We start from the raw sequence: 19,058 nt of genomic DNA, 5'->3' as shown, positions 1-19,058 counted from the left end.
ACCCAGAGTACACAATAGGAGGGAAGCAGCATGCATATGAGAGCACAAACCTAGCAGGTACCCTGCAGTGGGGGATAAAGGCACTGTGAATCTTCAGGCTGTTCCCAGGCCACAGCTTCCTGAAAGCATTAGAGCTCTTATCTAAGCACACAAGTGTGCTCTTACACAGCAGCAGGCATGTTGCAACAGCATGCAAACTGTGTACGTTGTACAGACCTACATGCACTTATATATAATGTATATACCATAACAAGGTCAAACTGTATGCCTGGAGTCAAAGCTAGGCGGAAAGGATCAGTTTAGAGGTGGTGCGATGCACCTCAGCTCCAGAATTCAAAGAGCTGGGTTAGAGCCCAAATGTATTTTTTCACTTTCCTCTCTGTGTTGAGTGTCTCCTCCCCCATCACTCTTATCCTCGGGAAAGGCTGAATGTAAATTGTCTGCTAATTCACAAGAATAACTGAACAAACTGGGCTGCTCCAGGACTTAGCGTACTCCCAAGCTCAACCCAAAACTAGCACCAACAGAGGTCAAGAAAGTGACTGGAAACACCCAGGTTATGAGGCTCAAACCTCAGCCTGCTCAGAGCTCTACTGAACCTGCAGCCCAGCGATTGACACAGGGCCTGGGATGGTGGGAGAAGGCTCCGTGCATGAGCCATGCAAATCTGCCAGCCTTTGCAGGAAGGGGGTACAAAGGGTTAAAGGTAAGGACACTGGTGGCTGTGGGTGAGCAGGATGATGGAGTTGATAAACCCCTGAGTCCTCCCCTTCTCTGGGATGCTAAGATCGGATGGCTTTTGCTGCTTTCAGTAGTCCATGCTGAGACCAGATGCCTTTTCCATACACAAAACTAATTATTTCCTTGCTCTCAAGGAGGAGACACTTCCCTCCCACACATCCATCTAGTTAATGTACATTTACAGCTCCTCAAGGGGAGGGAAAGACCAGGGACCCCCCATTGCACCTCAGCCGCTTGGCGCTTTGCTCCCTATGAGCAAGCAGCCCCTTTGCTGCTGGAGGGCAGCCCAGCAGAGCAGGGTCCCCTGGGACGTGAAGGACAGCAATCGGGGCCAGGATTTGGGTTGAGCTGGCTGCTGGCAGCACTTCAGCTGGCTGTGCCAGAGAGAAAAAAAAAAATAAATAAATAAAATAGGGGGCTGGGGAGTTAATGTCATTAAGTATCTGACAGCTGGAAAATGTGAGCAGCCATTGTTTGCAGCCCCCCTACAGCTCCTCCTGCCAAACAAGTCTGCTGAAAGCACCAGTAATAAAGTGTAAAAGCCAAGACTGGAAATATTGACTCCCCTCTCTGCCCTGCTGCTCCCACCAAGGGAACAGGACGGCTCTGAGCTCACCCCGCCCCAGCTCGTGGGCCCATGGCTTCCCCACACCCCTGTCCTCTGCCCTTGTTCCCCCTTGCTGCTTTGAGGCAGCGGCTCTGGGATTCCTGCCGAGAGGCCAGGGGAGGCCGTGGCAGGAGCTTTCTCATCTTTCACCCGCTCAGAGCAGCTGTGCTCCGTCTCCGCACGCAGCACTGATGTTGCTGCTGTCACCATGGGGGTGAGCAAACTGCTTCAAGCGCAGCTTCTGTCCCCACTGAGCTGCCGTGGGGAGGGAAGGACCAAGCCAGCTACGCCCCACACCACCAAAAACATTGCTTATGCTCCTTCTCCCAGCTCTACTGACAGGAGATGCTAGAGACCCCTAGGAGCTGCCGGCTGCCAGCTGAAACAAAACTGGTCCTCTCCAGCCAGATAAATGACCCTTACACTGCTTCTTCAGTGTGCATGGATATTTTAGCATTGGCTGCATGAAAAGAGAAAGAAATCCAGAGCTTAAGACACACGGATCATCTTCCACCAGCCAGCAATGGTCAACAACTCTAGGGGTATCAACAGCTTATTTGTCCCTTAACCTTCAGGCCACCTTCCCTTCTAGTAGCTGAACCTGAGCCCACACCACGCTCCCCATGAGCAGGCTGACCACTGACCTACTCCAGCAGCACACTGAGCCTTCCCTAGTGTCAAATTGATCTGGTGCCAACCTGAGTGGGAGCACCTAGTTTTGGGGAGAAGATGGCAAATTTTGGCTTTTTTCCTTTAAAGCTTCCAGAGGATTTTCATCAAAAAGTCTTCACAGTCTTATTCTGAAAGTACTAAACTCAGGCACTGAAACTGCATCCCACTTCACCTCCCAAAATGATAGGCAAGTAAACCAAAGATTCAGTTCCAGGAGGTATTTTCAAGCAACTCCAGCTGCATGGACAGATGTGGGACTCCTTTTCTTAGGTCCATGTAGCAGGCTTCAGGTTTGTATCTGATCACAGGCAGGCACTAGGCTCCACTGCCACATCAGTCAAAGGACTCGAGGGAATTGCCACTGGTCCAGTTCAATCTACCCCACACTCCAACAAGAAATGAAGAACTGCCTTCATAACCGTGTGAGAATTAAAATTGACCTGTGTTCATACCTAGATGATCCCTTTCACATCTTGAATGGATCCTCCTGCATCCCACATCAATAACAAACTCACAACCTACACACAATTTTTTCAATCCCCCCCATGCCATGAAGGCGAGCAGCAGCTGGGAAGCAGCACTTCCAACACGTCTCCCTTTCTTGGAGGAAACAAGCAGATTTGACTATTTTGTTATAACTAGCAGCTAAGAATAGACCCAACCATGTTGCCTTGGAAAGAATAAGCACAGCTCCTTCCCTCTCACACCCCTTGAAAACTCCTGTGGAAATGTAGAGGAGGACCTTGCATGGTGTGCAACTTCTGCATTACCAAAAGACATATTCCCCAGCACATCCTAGAGGAGATGGCAGGTAAAGGGATGTTCAGCTTAGGCTGAACCCACTGGTAGGATACAGAAAGTACCCTCATATTTCAAAAAGTATCCTTAAAACATCTGACAGCGTATCCACCTTCCAGGTTTCAAGTCAAACAGCGGTGTAAGCAAGGATGCGATGGCCAACCAGACACCCACTGCTGGTTGGTCACAAAGGAGGAATTATTTTTGGCCATGGCAGGTTTTCCTCTGTCCTGCAAATCTGCTAACTGCTGGGTTCTTGGAAAAGAAAGAGGGTGGGATTACATCTCTTCCTTGTGCTCAGACACAGGTGCAGACCCATTCTTGCATGCACCAAGTAACACGACTCTACTATAACCCTCTAATTTGAAAGCTCAGGTGTTGTTTAACTGGAATTGCAAAAAAATGGGGTGAGGAAGTAATTGAGAAGAAACCTAGACTTCTGACTACGTCTTTTTCACCTCATTGTGTCTCTGTGACCTGGCAGTGTCCCTTTAGGAGTTTGGTGACCATGTTTCATAACCAATCGGTGTCCTGGAGTGATAACACACATACACACTGAGTTATCTCATTAGCTCACTCACATGGGTCAAATCCTGCAAAACACTGAATGACATCAATACCCCTTGACCTTAAGAGCTCTTTGCTCAGGACCTCATCGGATGATACAATTGCAACAGATCTACAAAAATAGCATGACATGTACACACCCCCACATACATGCAATAGCAATAACTGAGATCCCAAAGGCATTCATTTTCTCACCGCTTCCCCTGCTGAGTCCCACACACTTCCGCAATGAACAGGAGGATTCTGATCAGGCAATTCACATGGGTATAAGCCGCATTTTCCCTGGCATCTTCCTCACTGGATCCACACTAACTCCAAAAAGAGCATCAGAGCACCTCACAGCAGCTTGTTTCAAAGCCTTTGTGCCTCCTTCCAGGCCAGCTGCCTTCGTCTACCTTGCCTTTGTCCAACTGGGAAACACACATTTAATTACATTCATTTATGTTCAAACAGAACTACTGAAAAATAAGTGGATTAAAAGCTGGTCTGGAAGAAGAATTAAATGCTATTGTGGTGTAGCACAGCCTGCGTACTTGGGCTGCAATGTAATGCAGGCAATGAGAATTCTCCGGTGCAAGAGGCATTGGGAATTTAATGTTGCAGCACAGCCAACTCTGCTACCTGTGATGCATTTAGCAGATGGCAGAGACCCACAGCCTCATCCATCTACCTTTGATCTTATGTTCCAGTCCTTCCTTCCAAGTCTCAACAGCCATTTAACCACTGTAGAGGCTCAGTGTATTTCTGCAGATGGATCTAAACTGCTCTCTGAACTCACAAGTGTGGGGGCTGCACATATTCATCTCCAGGCAGCAAAAGAGTACACCCACTCATTCATACCCCCACTCCCTTCACTGTCATCCAAGACCCACATATGGATATTCTGCCTGAACACGGGCTTTCCACTGCAGCAGACGGTTAATGCTATAAACGAGCTGGCTGCGAGCTGGCTACTGAGTTTGAACATCAACACCTTCCTGTTCGCACTTCCCACTGGAGACCGTAGTCAGGCCAGCACTGCTCAGCCATCAGCTTCCCAGGAGAGGACCCCTCTGCAGGTGGTGAAGAAGCCAAGACTATGCAATCCTTTCCTACCTCTACCTCAAAGTCCAACTGCACAAGCTAGTAAAATGCTACCAAAAAAACCCCACAATCCTACAAAATCAGAGCCAAAGAGTCAGAGCAGTGAAGCACCAGGCGTGTCTACCCCACGGGTGCAGAGACACCTGACTGTACATAACACACACTAACCACAGACCTGGAAGCAGTGGGTCTGCTCAGCCCAGACATCAGGGCAACGCAGATGGGACAAAATAAGCACATTTCCAGGATGCTGTGCTGAAACAAGTTAAGTTTGGCCTGGAGCATCTCTCAGCCAAGGGCATGGTGCTGTACTGCTCCATGGCGATTTGCTGGCCCCGATGCTGGCTACCACAGGACACCCAGTTTCCACATGCTCAAAGCAACCCGGGGGATAGCTAGAAACAAACCTCCAGGACTTGTTAAACCCAACACTTTCCCTTCCAATTTATACCATACCAAGCTGCTGGCCCTCAGAGTTGGCTCTCTGTGGGGAAGAAAAGGAGGGATAGGAAAAAGAAAAATTTGTAACAGCTTTTGCAACCCAGTGAAAAAGTTCAGCAGCATTTGGCAGACCATTAAGACCTGCACAAAACTACTTTGCTCCAGGCTTCCTCTGAGCTTTCTCCCTCCCAGCTTTGCTTGCCTCCGTTCCCTAGCACAGCCAGAATGCAGAAATGGCATGCTCTTTCGTTTAATTAAGCAGCAGCAATTAGGCAACACATTTTTAAGCGGTTCTCTCGCAGCCAAGCTTGCTGTTCCTTGGGAAAAGGCTGGCTTCAGCATTAAACCAGCAGCTGTGTTCAAAGTGCCAAACCACTGGGTCAGAAAGAGGGAGCTTGATATGTCACTAATTACCCCATACCTTTGAGTGAACTGCCGTGGCTTCACTCCATTAGAGGCTCGACTTCCTCAGGGTCAGGGTGAGCAGGCAGGGATGCTGCAAGAAGCAGGGGTTTGTCTAATGGTTAAACCAGAGCCCGGGAGACGTACAGGAACAGCCTCAATGAATATTTAGTGTTGTACAAATGCAGCCAGTTACACGGAGTGGTCCCTCTCAGCATGAGCTTGGAGGATTTACCAGCCTGTCCCACAGGCTCTGGGCTAACATTTACTACAGCAGATTGCATAGCAGAGAGGCTTTTTCCCTAGTCCTTTGGAGCTGAATTCAGAGATTGCTGCCCCCTCCTCAGAAACTCCTTGAGAGGGACCTGGCAGATGAGGGGGAAGGGGACAACTCCCTCACACCGGCAGGGAATTGCACCCAGCTTTCCTCCTCACTCCAGTGGGAACCGGGGACTTCATGTGATCCACGTGGTGCTGAAAACACGTTCCAAAATCCCTGAGAAAAATGCTGAGCGACTCTCCCACAGACAGCATTCAGCAGCTGCAAAGTAAGCAATGCCTGGAGGACGGCGTCCAAGGCACCACGGTTCCGGCTCTGATCCACAGGGAAGCAGCCACATGCAACAGCCACACCAGCACGGGCAGCACCGCCATGCTTGCGCCTCCTTTGTCGCCTCTCCATGCCTTCAGCTTTCATTGGTATATAAGAGCAAGGCCATCTAATCTATGTGTTCAGGGAAGGCACAAGCAAAATTTTAAAAGATTTCCTGGGGTTTTTTTAAAAAAAAGTAATGGTTGTTCCTCCTCTGCTTCTATGAGAGCGAAGGTTGCCAAGGACACCCTGTATATCACACACACATGCTCCACTTCTCTCTCAGCTGAGTGTTTACAAATTTCCAAAGTGCTGAACGTCTTCAAGCCATTCAGCTTCCGCTTTCATCTGTAATATCTATAGTGCTTCTGAGATTTTTCTGCAGCTATCCTAAATTAATGAGGATTGCAAACTCGGCTTCATCTGTAACCATAAAGGTCAATCACATCATTTTGCTTCAACATGCCAAACAGGCCAGAGAAAAACAAACATATGGAGTTTCCCAAAGGAAGATAAATGAAGAGTCCTGTCCAAAAGGAAAGCAAAAGCCCTAAACTAAGAAGGATGATTTAAAATAGTTAATTCTATCTGTCTAGATAGTGGTAACACATGCAATGCCTGGGTGCTAGCAAGATACCCCAAGCTATGTGGGTTTTCCCTGTATTTCCAAGGAGTGATAAAACATTCCTTGCTATTTTAGGAGAATGTCACCATAAAAATTCTGCATTCAAAATTAAATGCAGTTTTGCAGACCTGAGGGGAGCTTGGCAGCTGCAGGACAGCCCCAAGCAGCTTCTCCACAGTCCAGCCCTCAACACTCACGTTACGCTGAGAGCACAGCTGCCAGGGCAGGAATCCCACCCTTGGGAATGGGGAGGGCTTTACAGCCTGAAATCACTGGAAACACCAAATAGCAAGTTCCAGATTAAAAGTCACCTCACTGGATAGCCCTGGTTCCACCAACATGGGCAACCACATGCACTGCATGTCCTGCTCTCCACAGGCTGTCCCATCTGTCCCACCTGGTACCCATCTGGTACCACTCTCTGGGTTCAGTTCCCAAGGAGGTGATGGGCACTGGGAGCATGGAGGACCTGCCTGAGCTCTGAGGTGATGGCATGCAGACTCCCAGCTATCCAGGGATGGGTGGGACATGCCCCATCATGTGCATTTCAGGATCCAAGGATCAGTGGGGTCAAGGCACAGCCACATCTCCAGCTATGAGACCGGCTAGTTCTGCTCTTGCCACTTGTGCTGCCCAACAGGCTGTCACACTCCAAGGAAGATGCGAAAAGATCAAGTGAAGCAAAAAATATGGTCACGAACAGTTCTGAGTTAAAGGGCTGAAGGACAAACACATCAAATGAGTGATAGTGATCTGAGGGGACTGCACACAGCTGGAAAGTTGAGCTTTCTTGCTCCTGCCAAGGCAGAAGAAAATCCAGCATCCCTTGGTAGCTTCCAAAAGAGTCTCTTTTTCTAGCCATCCCCACTTCCATCTACATGTGACCAGTGGGGAGAAGTGGCTATGTGTCACAACTCACAGCCCATAACCAGAACCCACTGCCATGCTACACACCCTGTGCAGAGACTCAGATCACAATCCCCACAAGCATTGCTCAGGCTCTCAGTGCAAGATACAAAATCATGCTCCAGGTGAAAGCAGACTATGGAATTAAATTACATGTTTGCAAGCTGTGTTTTCTCAACAATCAAAAAAAATCAAATATAAAGAAGCATCATGAAAGCTTCTCCAGGGACCTCACTTTCTAGCCAGTCTTCAGATCTCAAGGTAATATCCCTCATTTCTAATTCCTGTACTGCTTCATTGCCTTTAACAGCACTTTTCCCAAAATCTGCACTCTCTCTTCTGCCTAAAGCACTAATTTCCATTACCTCAAGAGGTATCAAATTCCAAACCTTTGCTGCAGCTTCAGGTTTTCACACTCTGGTTACAGACACCTCATTAGCCTCCCCACATCTGGTCCAGGCTACAAGGTGTTTGTTCTGCGACACGCCAGAATCAGTCAACACGACTGTCTGATTACATACAGGCTCCAAAATGTCTCATGTATAAAAAAAAAGAAGAAATTAAGCAGATGGCCTATGGAGCAGAGATTTGCAATTTTCTTCCTGGAAAACTTCTGGTAACCCCAGTTCCAAAAATAATACTAAGAATAGCCCTCCATGTGAGAAGGAAGCATTTTCTAAAAACCTTTGATGTCTGTGTTCCAGAGGAGAGAACTGACACATTAATTAGAACATATTGCTGAATGGGGTCGCTATCTCACACCATAGGGCAAAACCAAAGCGGGTATTTAAATACTGGTGTCCAGCTCCTGATATAAATTTACTGCGCTTTTTTTCCCCAGAATCTTTTTTCAATTAACAAAGTAGGAACATATCAGTTCAACTCTTCCATAATCCCCACCATCATCTCTCCCCCAACTCACTGCTCATCTCCTACTAAAATTTCTTTCCAACAGTTCTCACACAGAATTTTATGCGGGTTTGTATCTGCCCTTTTTTAATATGTATGCATTATGAGACTTTCCAAATATAATTAATTTATCTATGGCTACAAGCTTCATTTTGTAAGTGAGGCACTGAGACACTGTGGAGCACAGGCTTGCACTTGGTGAGAAGGGATAAATCCAGGTAGTCAACACTCCAGAATGACCTTGGAGTGCCCCAAAACTCCACAGGCTAAATGTCACACATACACGTGCCCTCCTCCCACCTAGGTTTCATTGCAATCCAGAATTTACAGGAAAACACTTTCCAGATTGGACCTTCTGCATGCACCCTCCTCTACATGATTTGTCACCACTCTCAGAGGTCATCTATGGAAGACACCCATTTCTGTCCATCTCCTCCCCACATCTTTACCTAATCAGTGTGAAGGGCCCTTGTCATCTAATCCCTCTTCATGAGGAGGCTTCCTCATTTTGGAAAGAGCATCTTCAAGTTATCACTGGCCCCTTCTCCCCATATCCCAGCAGCAGCAGAGCCAAGTCTCAGACACAGGAGTACATTGCAGAGCTCACGTCCTCTTACGAAATTGCCTTTCTGTAGAGGCCACAAGCTGACAGCACTTGTTTGGATTCCTTTCTTGGATGAACCCTTGCTTGAAGCACTGGATTTTCTTCACTTCTTCCACTTTCCTTCTGTAACATGAAGCAATACTTTTTCCCCTATAAATGCTGAAATTGGGAGCATACAACCTTAATTCCAAGGTACTTATAATTTTTGGCCCACACAGTCTCAGTATCACCCCGCCAAGCACTACTTGCTGCTTGGAAGGCTGACAAAATGTCATCAGCCATAAACAAATGAACTTTAAGGACAGGACAGGGCAGGACAGGCAAGGCAAGAGGAAAGGCAAGGCAAGAGGAAAGGCAAGGCAAGAGGAAAGGCAAGGCAAGAGGAAAGGCAAGGCAAGAGGAAAGGCAAGGCAAGAGGAAAGGCAAGGCAAGAGGAAAGGCAAGGCAAGAGGAAAGGCAAGGCAAGAGGAAAGGCAAGGCAAGAGGAAAGGCAAGGCAAGAGGAAAGGCAAGGCAAGAGGAAAGGCAAGGCAAGAGGAAAGGCAAGGCAAGAGGAAAGGCAAGGCAAGAGGAAAGGCAAGGCAAGAGGAAAGGCAAGGCAAGAGGAAAGGCAAGGCAAGAGGAAAGGGCAATTAAAATTCTACAGTTTTTAACTAGAACTCTAACTCTGGTAAAACCAAATGCAAACAGAATAAAAAGGGTATAAGTAAAGCTGTTCAAAATCAATACTACAGGGTGGTATATGTATTAAGAGCAAATGGTATCAGACACCTATCACTTTTGCTCTTTTGCAATGGTGAAGGATGATGACCTGCAGAGTGACAGCACACTTAGGGACTGGTCTGCTACTGCCTATCAGCAGTTTATGGTAAGTATGAAGCCAGTATGAGGGGAAGACAGGTTATCAGCTCTCTTTGGAGTCAGAGGTAACAGAGTGAGGGGGGGAAGGTGGAAAACACATCTCCAGTTTTCTAAAAAGAGCTCATCTAAGAGCTTTGGCCTGAAGGAGCACATATTCTGTATGGCCTTATCCACAGACATGACTGTAATAGAGACGAATGGATTGAGCTGCTTATTGATGTTTACATCTGACATGGGATACAGGAAAGCAGAAAGTCAGCTACCCAATTTGGGTAGTTGGAATTTGGCATAGCAATCGGACCTATATCCAGTTTCCATCCACTTCAGTACTACTTGGAGGAGATTCTTAACCACTGTTGATGTATCCTGTGCTTCCAGTTTGTGTAAAAGTTAATTTACAAAGAATCTGAGTTACCTCAGAAGAGAATGATGAGAGACTTCCTCTGTCTGGATCTAATAATTCATTATCCAGTGGAGGGGAATTTGCTTATAAGGGTGACCACAGGCGACTCAGTAGAACACTAAGGAACTAACTGTCTTCAACACTAGCTGTAGCTTCATGGTGCTGTGTAGCTGGCTCAGACCGTGTGCTATGACCTTATCCTGTCAACCAGCTCCCAGCAAGGCAGGAGGCTCCCTGAAAGCCATCTGCTTCCAGAACAATACCCTGCAGCCCTGCCCCTGCTCTCAGTCTAGAGTGTTTTCCAACCTGATTGACAGAGGCAGAGGCATCGAGCATCTCCCACAACTGCTGGCACGGCAGAGCACGTGCGGCCATTGCACTGCACGCCACTAAGCAAGGGCTCAGCACCATGAACTCTCTTGCCCTGGGAACTGAAGAATCCCACTACAACACTGAACAACAGGAAGTATTAAATCAGCATCTTCTCTGGAAAAATACCACAAGAAACCACCCACAGGAGTCTTCTGCTCTTGCTCTTTTGGCCCTGAATCCAACTTCCTCAGCAAATTAACCATCTCTAACAGGAAATGCTGCCTTTGTCGGTCCTATCACCTCTGAAACATCTGCTCATCTGCACATGCTGTCAGCATTCTCAAGTAGGCGTCATCTCCCCCTTGGTCTGCATCTGTGACAGGTCCCTCAGTAGGAAGAGCCCTTTCCACAAGCACTCTCCTCCAGGAAAAAATACCTCTTTCATTTTAACCCAGCCTTGGACTTACAAACACAAAGGGTACACCTGCACAGCAAATAATCTGATTTCTGCAGAAATGTAAGTTCTAGAATAACTTGAAGAATGTGGGCTGCTCTTGCAAACAGCATATCTCACAATAACACCAGTCTTATCAGTCCCACTGCAGGACATGAGCAGCAAGAAATGCAAAGTCTACGCTCTGGGAAAAGTAAACACAAGCTAAACAGAGTCCAGCAGAGTTGGGGTGGGAGCAGGACGGAAGAGAGAGATAAAATGGCTCTGGAAGGTCTGGTCCAGGAGGGAGGGCTGCAAGTAGTGGGTTTTCTCAAGCTAGAATTAAAAAATCTGAGAGGGGAGCTGAAAACAGCCTTCAAATATATAAAAGGCTGATATATAAAAAGAAAGGTGATAAGGAGACAGGGTCTATCCATTGGCTTAGTTTGTAGCATGCAAAAATGTTTATCTAGGTATCAGGGAAAAAAAAATCCCAACTTCAAGGTCATTTTCCTTTGGGAATTTGGGATTCTCCTTCTCAGGAAGATTTTAAAAACACATCTGATAAATTATCTGGCATGTACCTATTTCATAGCAGATGGCTGGACTAGGTAGGTTTTTTAAGTGCCTCCCAACCCGACATTCACACAGATCTATGATTTTTGAGAATTAATTTCAATTTCTGAAAGATCAACTGCCCTTAATATGAAAATAAACACCCTATTTGTGCTCTGAACTTGCCCAGTTCCAGCCCCCAGCAGACCCTGTTGCGGGTGTGTCAGGTGGACTGCAGAGCCTTCTCCTGGCATTTTGATTTTCTTATACTGTCCTGTGACCCCTCCACCCCACCAACATCCCCATCCTGCCTCCTTCTCACACACAAGTACACATTATTAATATGGCACAGAAATCTATATGACAATCATCTGCATGAAAGGGTAATTTAAATAGCATCACCTACACAGTGTCACTGGCTCCTTTTTTTAAATTGTTTTTTCAAGAACTTTCAGACTTCTGAAGGAGTTGACTGAATCACCAATAAATAAATACATTACAATGAGGGACAGCCAGAGAAAGGAGATGACAATGTCAGACCAAAGGCAAGGTGGCAAGTCTTCCTGCAGAGCATCATTACACTTTGAAGGGGCAGTGGATGCAAAACCTGTATGAAAGGTCAAAAGCAACCAGAAAAATTCATAAAGTCCAGTGGAGGCTATCACAGGCACAGACACCAACCTCAGATCTAGGCTGTCCCACAGCCACCAGTTCTGGAGGCTGGGTGAGCACTTGAGGCAAGTATCACAACATTTTCGCTGTTCTTCTGTCATTCTGTGAGAGCCCAGTGCCGGCCACTCTTAGGGACCTTTATTCTAACTGGATACAGCAGCTCTTGTGTCAGTTGCCTAAAAACAAAAAACAAAAACAAACCTCCCCCTCCCATCATACCATTAATCATCTGTTTTCTAGTGCACACAATGTTACTAAGAGTAACAACAGCAATAACAAAAAGGCTGGGATAAATAGGTTTTCTCACTAGAAAATCCAAATGTAGTTTTTGCACCACATGTCCATAGCCTGTTACTGCATGGAGCTTCAAAGGAGCAGAATTGCAGGGAAGAGTTTATGACACATCTGGTATAGGGCTTGAGTTTATCAGGAAGGGATCTTAATTGAAACAGAAAATTCCTAATTAAGATCGGAATCCCTAACAACCTTCCCAGCACCCAAACAGGAAATTCCAGATGGGAAACTGCTTCTCTTCCAACTCTGCCTTCTCCTGAAACCAGAAGTCAAAGAAGCCCTGTGTTGGCCAGGAAGGGTGTCACCTCTGATTCTGTGCCGCTTCTTGGCACCCTACGGTATAGACCTGGGAAAGAGGAAGATGAAAAAAAGTTGCTTGACTGATGTCATGGCTATCTTTGAAAACACAGGAGCAGAAAATCAATCTGTATTGCAAGATCAGTGCATCAGACACAGGCTGGCAGCCACTCGTGCACTACTGCCTTCATCAGCCTTCTCCTCGGCTGGTACCTCAAGCTTCAGCCTAATTTACGGCTCTCCCCAGGAGCACCCATAGAGGCTCTGATTGTTTCCTCATGTTGAGACATTTCAGTGGAAGCATCCATTGCGTGAGAAGCATCAACAAGTCACTTGATGGAATTCAGATTAGCACTTCACACCTTTTAGGATAAAAATAACCAAAGGAAACTGGGATTCATCCCAAAACACACTAGACAATTCACATTAATCAGGGGATGATAGACCTGTCTCATTTCCAATCCTTCACCTCCTCTTCTCCAGCAAGATAAATGGCAAAAACAAACTAGCACCCTCTACGTTTTTCTTCTGCAAGCATCCAGTTTCCATGAGACTAGTCTGCCTTGGCTGTGAGCTGGAAAATAAACTAGAGCTCTGCTCTTTCTCAAGGGCCAAGATGAAGAAGCTGTGCACAACCAAGAACTAAAAAGCCCATGACTTGCTACATTTTCCAGGCTCCACTCCAGGCTGGTTGCTTATAACAAGTTGTGAAAGAAGCATAGCAACTCTCTTCCCGGAATCAATCTCTTTCGGGCAAATGTCATGATATAGGCATCTTCTAGCATCTTCTCCATCTACCTTTCTGAATCAGCATCACAGTAACTTCCCAGCCCAGCAATGTTTCCCAGCTCCAGGTGCCACAGCAGTCAGCATCACAGCCAGAAAGTGTCCTGAATCCCCAAGGCTGAAGCAGGAAGGCGATCAGCTCTGCAAGAGGGCAATGCCAACATCTGCCTCTGAAACTTCAGTGTGAGGTTCGTGGCAGCTGTCAGTACTCAGAGCTTCTGAAAACTTACTTAGTTGCTCTCCTACAGGACAAGACACCAAACTGCAGGCTCCTAGTGTCAAAATGTTGTAACCAAATGGCTCTCAGTGAGAGTTTGGTCCATTCTGTGACTTTCCAGGCAAAGCCATGTTAGTTATTTCTACTCTGACCTATTCAGTGTCGCTTCTGTTGTCACAGAACCAGTACAGCAATCCCCGTATCTCAGTGAGGGGCTAATTGCTGAGAGCAGTTCCCAGATTCCATATGCTGCAGGGCTTCAGGTGATGAGCTCCTGAAGTCATAGGATCAACCATGCTCCTGAATGGAAAAGACATGAAAATCCAGGTCCTTCCTCTGCTCTTTCCCTGAAGGATGAATCAAATCCCTTAATTCTATTTTTAGCTGAAACCATAATGACTAACTGGGAGGTCTGCAAGGGTGGAAAAACCTGGGAAGTCTGAGATGCAACCTGTATCATCTCTGGGCTGCATCTGCTTGACTCAGCAAGCTGTAAGGGGGTAAGACCAGCATCTGTGGTAACCGAGAGCCTCCTCCTCCCCTTGCAAAAATGTGCAGTTGTGGTAGAGCCAGATTCTTAGCAAGCAGCGTATTCGGAGGTGAAAGGGAGGTGAAATAAAAATACTTCCCTTATCTAGCAGATTACAGCAAGACTTTCTCAGTAGGGAGTGTGAAACGTCAGCTGTCTCAGGGAAGCAGCTTCAGCACCATAGATTTTATGGTAAAATGGTTTTCATTGCCCTGTCTACTGCATGTCACGCTTGAGACAGCCAGAGAGGGACCCAGTGGCAACATCAGCATCCACTGAAAGACGTGGCAAACCTCTGTCTTGGGAATATTAAGGAAAGCCCAAGAGTTGTTTCCCCCTTACACCCTACTTGTGCATTCGGCTAGGTCTAAGCAGAAGCACAGGGTGGAAACAAGTGGCTGTGCTGATGAACCAGATAGCATCTGGTGTGGGAAGGAGATACAGAAGAAACCCAACATGAATTGCAGGCAGCAATTCACACCTGTTGCGCCACAACAAGTTTAGATCAAACATGCACAGCTTCCTAACAAACAGATAATTCTTGTCTGCCTGCCAGCACACAGAGTTCAGCCTGATCCCCACAGTGCAGTGAAGCCTTCTTCCTTCTGCAGTTATCTGCAATGAAAATGTGTAGAGAAAAACCTCCCACCTGTACATGAGTTTGAACAGTTGTACCTCCATGACTGAAATTAATTTTAAAATTAAGCAAGAGGGATGGACTTCAGTCATTGGAGAGACCCACGCTGTCCAGAGCAGGGCACAGAGCAGCCCTGTCAGTCCATTTGCCATTGCTACCCTTCTGTCATACACTGCTTTTTGTTTCTTGATTTTTCATTTTCTGTTGAAGGCAATTTACTGAGGCCTTTTAGTCTTCCAAATTGAAAAATTCTAACAAGTCATGGTGTGCTCTGTGGCAAAGCACCTGATCAAACTTCTAGTCTCTTCATATCTCTTCATTTTATTGGGGTGGTGGGTGTCTGATGCCCAGCAGATTCTGCCCACAGGCACAAACCCAGAGCAGGGAACTCTTGTTCCTCCTTTCACCTTGCTGAACTTGTACACTCTCAATAATTTATCTCCCACAACAGTGCAAGCACTGCAGACTCTTTGAGATGGAAGTCCATCATCTCCAGAAGTTTGTATGCCTGTTGCTGGCTCTGAGCATCCCATCTGCTAGCACAGAGCAGAACCGCACATTGGCTCAGTTGCAGATTACACACGAAAAAATTAGCTGGAGAAAAAAAAAGTCATCACCACTGTGAAAGAGCAAAGCTGTTAGATGAGCTTTGTGTGCTTATTTGCTCAGCTAAGGTAAGCTTCTTGCCTTGGACGCCCCACAGCACAGACAGAAGTAACAGCTTTTCTTTCTCAGGACTGAGAAGTCTTCTCATCTTTTTTCCGTTCTCCAACAACTTTGTATCAGATATGAGCAAATAACATCAGTAATTTCTGTCTGATTGCTACCTTGCTGCTTAAGCAACAAATAATGTGATTAATGAACCTCCGAGGGAGAAAACGGAGGTTTTACTAAACATAAAACACCAGCTAAGCACTATGAACTTTTCTTAAATTCCCTAAAAATGAAGAGCAGCTGCCTGGCACCGATTCCCCCCAGCAGCAGTAACTGCTCTGGATGCTTCTGAAAATAGGCATGATCTTGTGCCAATGAAAATAATCCCTTAATTTTATAGGTGTCTGAATAAAAAAAGCTGAAAATGAGAGCGTCTGTGGAGACACATATAATGCATTGCCTAGTATCTAAAAAGATCTTTTCCTTTGCCTCTCTCCAAATGTCGGCAAGTGGAAGTTGACCAGATTGAACTTGAGAGTTCAGGGGGTTCAAATAAAAAACCTTTTCACTCGACAGTTTATCATTGACTTCAATTGTTTGGGATCAGGCCACTCCAAAAAAAAAGGGGGGAAAAAAGGCAAAAATTATAATCTTTCCCAAGTCCTAGCAGTATCCCATAGCAAGAAAAAGTCCTCAGCAGCTCCATATATTGGCTGCTGGCAGAGGTTTGCCTAAAATTTTTAAGAGAAGATTTTAGGCTCTCTACATAGCAGTGGCATACACTGTCACTGTCTCCTGGTATGAAACCAGCTGAGAAAAAAAGCTGGGAAAAAAAAAATACATTTCTTTGTTCCTCGGTAACTCTTCTGGTCTACGTTACCAGTAGCAGGAGTCAGGTTGGAAGGAACCTTGATGGGGCTTGGTGGTGAACACAGGAAGGGGATGCTCACACCGAGGAGAACATGTGTCATTCGTGGGGTGGCTGAAGTCCCTCTACCAGGAAACCTGCACCCAGAAGAGAGAGCGACAGAGAAATCTTGTGACTGCCCACAGCACGATGTCCTGCTAACTCAGTGGCAAACCACTGAGGCAACACATGAGCCTCTGGAACACCTTCTAGAGAGAAAGTGAGGAAAGCTCCCACCAAAGCACAAGACGAAGCTCTTGAGTTATTTAAAGCAAGGAAAATACCAAGAACGGCCCATGAAACAGCAGCTGTTTGGGGTTGGTCTTTTATAAGCTACTCTAAAGAAAGCACTGAATATCCTACTTATGTTGAAAATTATACGGGTCATCTTCCATATTTAGTGCAGAGTTGCACAGAGGTAGCCAGGGGACAAGACACATTCATCCTCCATCTTTAGCACAACTGCCACCCAGATCCATATGTGATCTTGGCCTTCTACCCTGTATTTAAACTACAATAAGCTGTGCTCTGCATTCAAGGAAAAAGGAAAAAAAAAAATGAATCCAGACCTTTGTGGAGAGGTTTCAGTGAAAAGGCTGGCTGCTTTTCTGTGGTTACTGAGGTAATGAAACTTCAACAAGGGCTTACACAATGTCAGAGTGGAAGAAATTCTAAGCATCTACTAGAAAGGTTTTAAGTTACTCAAAAGCCTTACTGATAGGATTTCAGAGCCAGCTACTCTATTCGGACACTAATGTGCAAGCGAACACGTCTTTCAAAACCACATGCGGCCAGGCTATTCATACTCCCAGTCTTTTTCCCTACCATTCATAAGTAGGAGTGTGAAGCAGCAGGGCAAATCAAATAAATGACTTCATTTCTCTGGGGATATGAGCAAATGCGAATAAAGAAGAAAACATTTACAAATTCAGGATGCCGTATTTTTGCCAAGTTTTCTTCCAGTGGGGAACTCTGAAGGATTCAAAGAATATAACTGCTATCTTCTTTCCTGAAGCTCTGCACCCATGAGTGCACATGAGCGTGTATGCACAAGCAAGCTCTGAGATCTCCCAAATCAACAAGACTCCCTGCACAAGACATCACAGAGCAGTTTAATATACTAACACTTGTGTAACTGGATACAAAGACGTATGTCTCAGGTAAAGCAGAGTCTGGGGTACTGCAATCACATGCCACGTAAGTGTATCCACACTTAAGCAAAGGCTGAAAGCTCCTGGAAATCCTCACTTTGCAGTAGAAAGGGTGTTTATGAACAGGTTAAGATGCTTGCAATTGCTAACCTGGGAGCCATCAAAAGGCCAATCAGCTCCATTGCAAATTTTCTTCTGTAACAATACATGTAACGGTAGTTCAGAAAAGAAATGTGTCTATGCTTGCTGCTGAAGACTAATACGCTACAAAAGAAAGGTTATATTATAAATATGAAAACTTCTAGTGGGATCTAGACCAAAAACAACAAAAAAATAGCATGGACATGCTTCAGTGATGAGAAATCCTGACATTCACTACCTGACAGCAACCCTGGTTAAACCTCCCTGGATACCTGGCCTGGAGGACCTGGGGAGAAAGACTAATCCCTCATGCCACAGTGTTGGCTTTGCCAGACACCTGGCACACAGGCTTTACCGGAGTGGAAGCAAAGCAAGACAGCCTTCAAAACCGTGACACAGACAAGATACTTGATGACTTAAAAGATGTGAATGACAGCTGTTTGCTTTGCACAGGGTCGAGACCCTGTGAGATATGACCATGAGCTCCCTCTTTCCCAGATGCAGTAGATCCTGCCTGGCTGCTTTGGTGACAGCACAAACTCTTGCTACAGTTTTCTGCACAAAAAAGTTCAAATCCAACCTTTTTGAAAGTTCTTCCTTTCAAAACAAAATGAACCCATCACTACTCATCCTCCTCAAAACTTGCAACAGGTGAGTGCCTGGCAACACAACAGCATTTCCATGACCTCCTCCTCCAAGCACATTTGACACTGACTTGTTTCCCCTGATAACTCTGCCATTTCTGTTCCCTGCCCCACTTTTCTCACATTTCTCTTTTGACTCTCCCACGGGAGGAAGACAAACTGAAACATGCTCCAGAGCTGAAATTACAGTTCACTCCATGGATTTGAAATTAAGCAGAATAGCAGCTTTCAAAAAAACTCTCAATGGATGTTGAAATAATTATTTTTCCAGCAGTGATTTTTTTTTTTCTTTTAAAGCAAAGCAATATGAAAAATAGATAAAGTCTTGCTGCAAAGTGAGAGTCACTCTCAGCAACTCTCCTCAAGCAGCACAGCCACAGACAGGACAAGACGGCTGGTTGGGCTATGCAGGTGAGTCTGACTCTACTTTCACTAGCTCATGCTGTTTGTAGGGGTTTTCCTGATGAGGTTCAGCAGAAAAAAATACAGAGGTGTGCAGAGCAGATTCCCAGGGGAATTTGTGGGGTGATGATGGGATGGTGTGGTGATGGGATTGGGTTCAGGACATTGAGGACCCCCACTTCACCTTTCATCCTCGGCCAGATGCATCCTGCTCTGT

The 19,058-nt window shown here is 46.0% G+C and overlaps 1 protein-coding gene across 5 annotated transcripts in view; it reads right to left on the bottom strand.

Moving 5' to 3' along the window:
- Positions 1-19,058, bottom strand: part of P3H2 (prolyl 3-hydroxylase 2) — a 74,913-nt gene that overhangs the window by 39,439 nt on the left and 16,416 nt on the right. Inside the window, exon 1 of one of the 5 annotated variants that reach the window (XM_074833980.1) lies at positions 12,192-12,295. The exons of the other annotated variants lie outside the window; for them this stretch is intronic. The gene's annotated coding sequence lies outside the window, so the exon portion shown is untranslated. Of the gene's footprint in view, positions 1-12,191; positions 12,296-19,058 lie in introns of those variants that run through there. 5 annotated transcript variants of the gene reach the window in all.

Source organism: Strix aluco, chromosome 9 (assembly GCF_031877795.1).
Source record: "Strix aluco isolate bStrAlu1 chromosome 9, bStrAlu1.hap1, whole genome shotgun sequence".
NCBI classification, from domain to species: domain Eukaryota; kingdom Metazoa; phylum Chordata; class Aves; order Strigiformes; family Strigidae; genus Strix; species Strix aluco.
The sequence above is the reverse complement of the archived record's forward strand: the minus strand, read 5'-3'. Positions and strand labels throughout refer to the sequence as shown.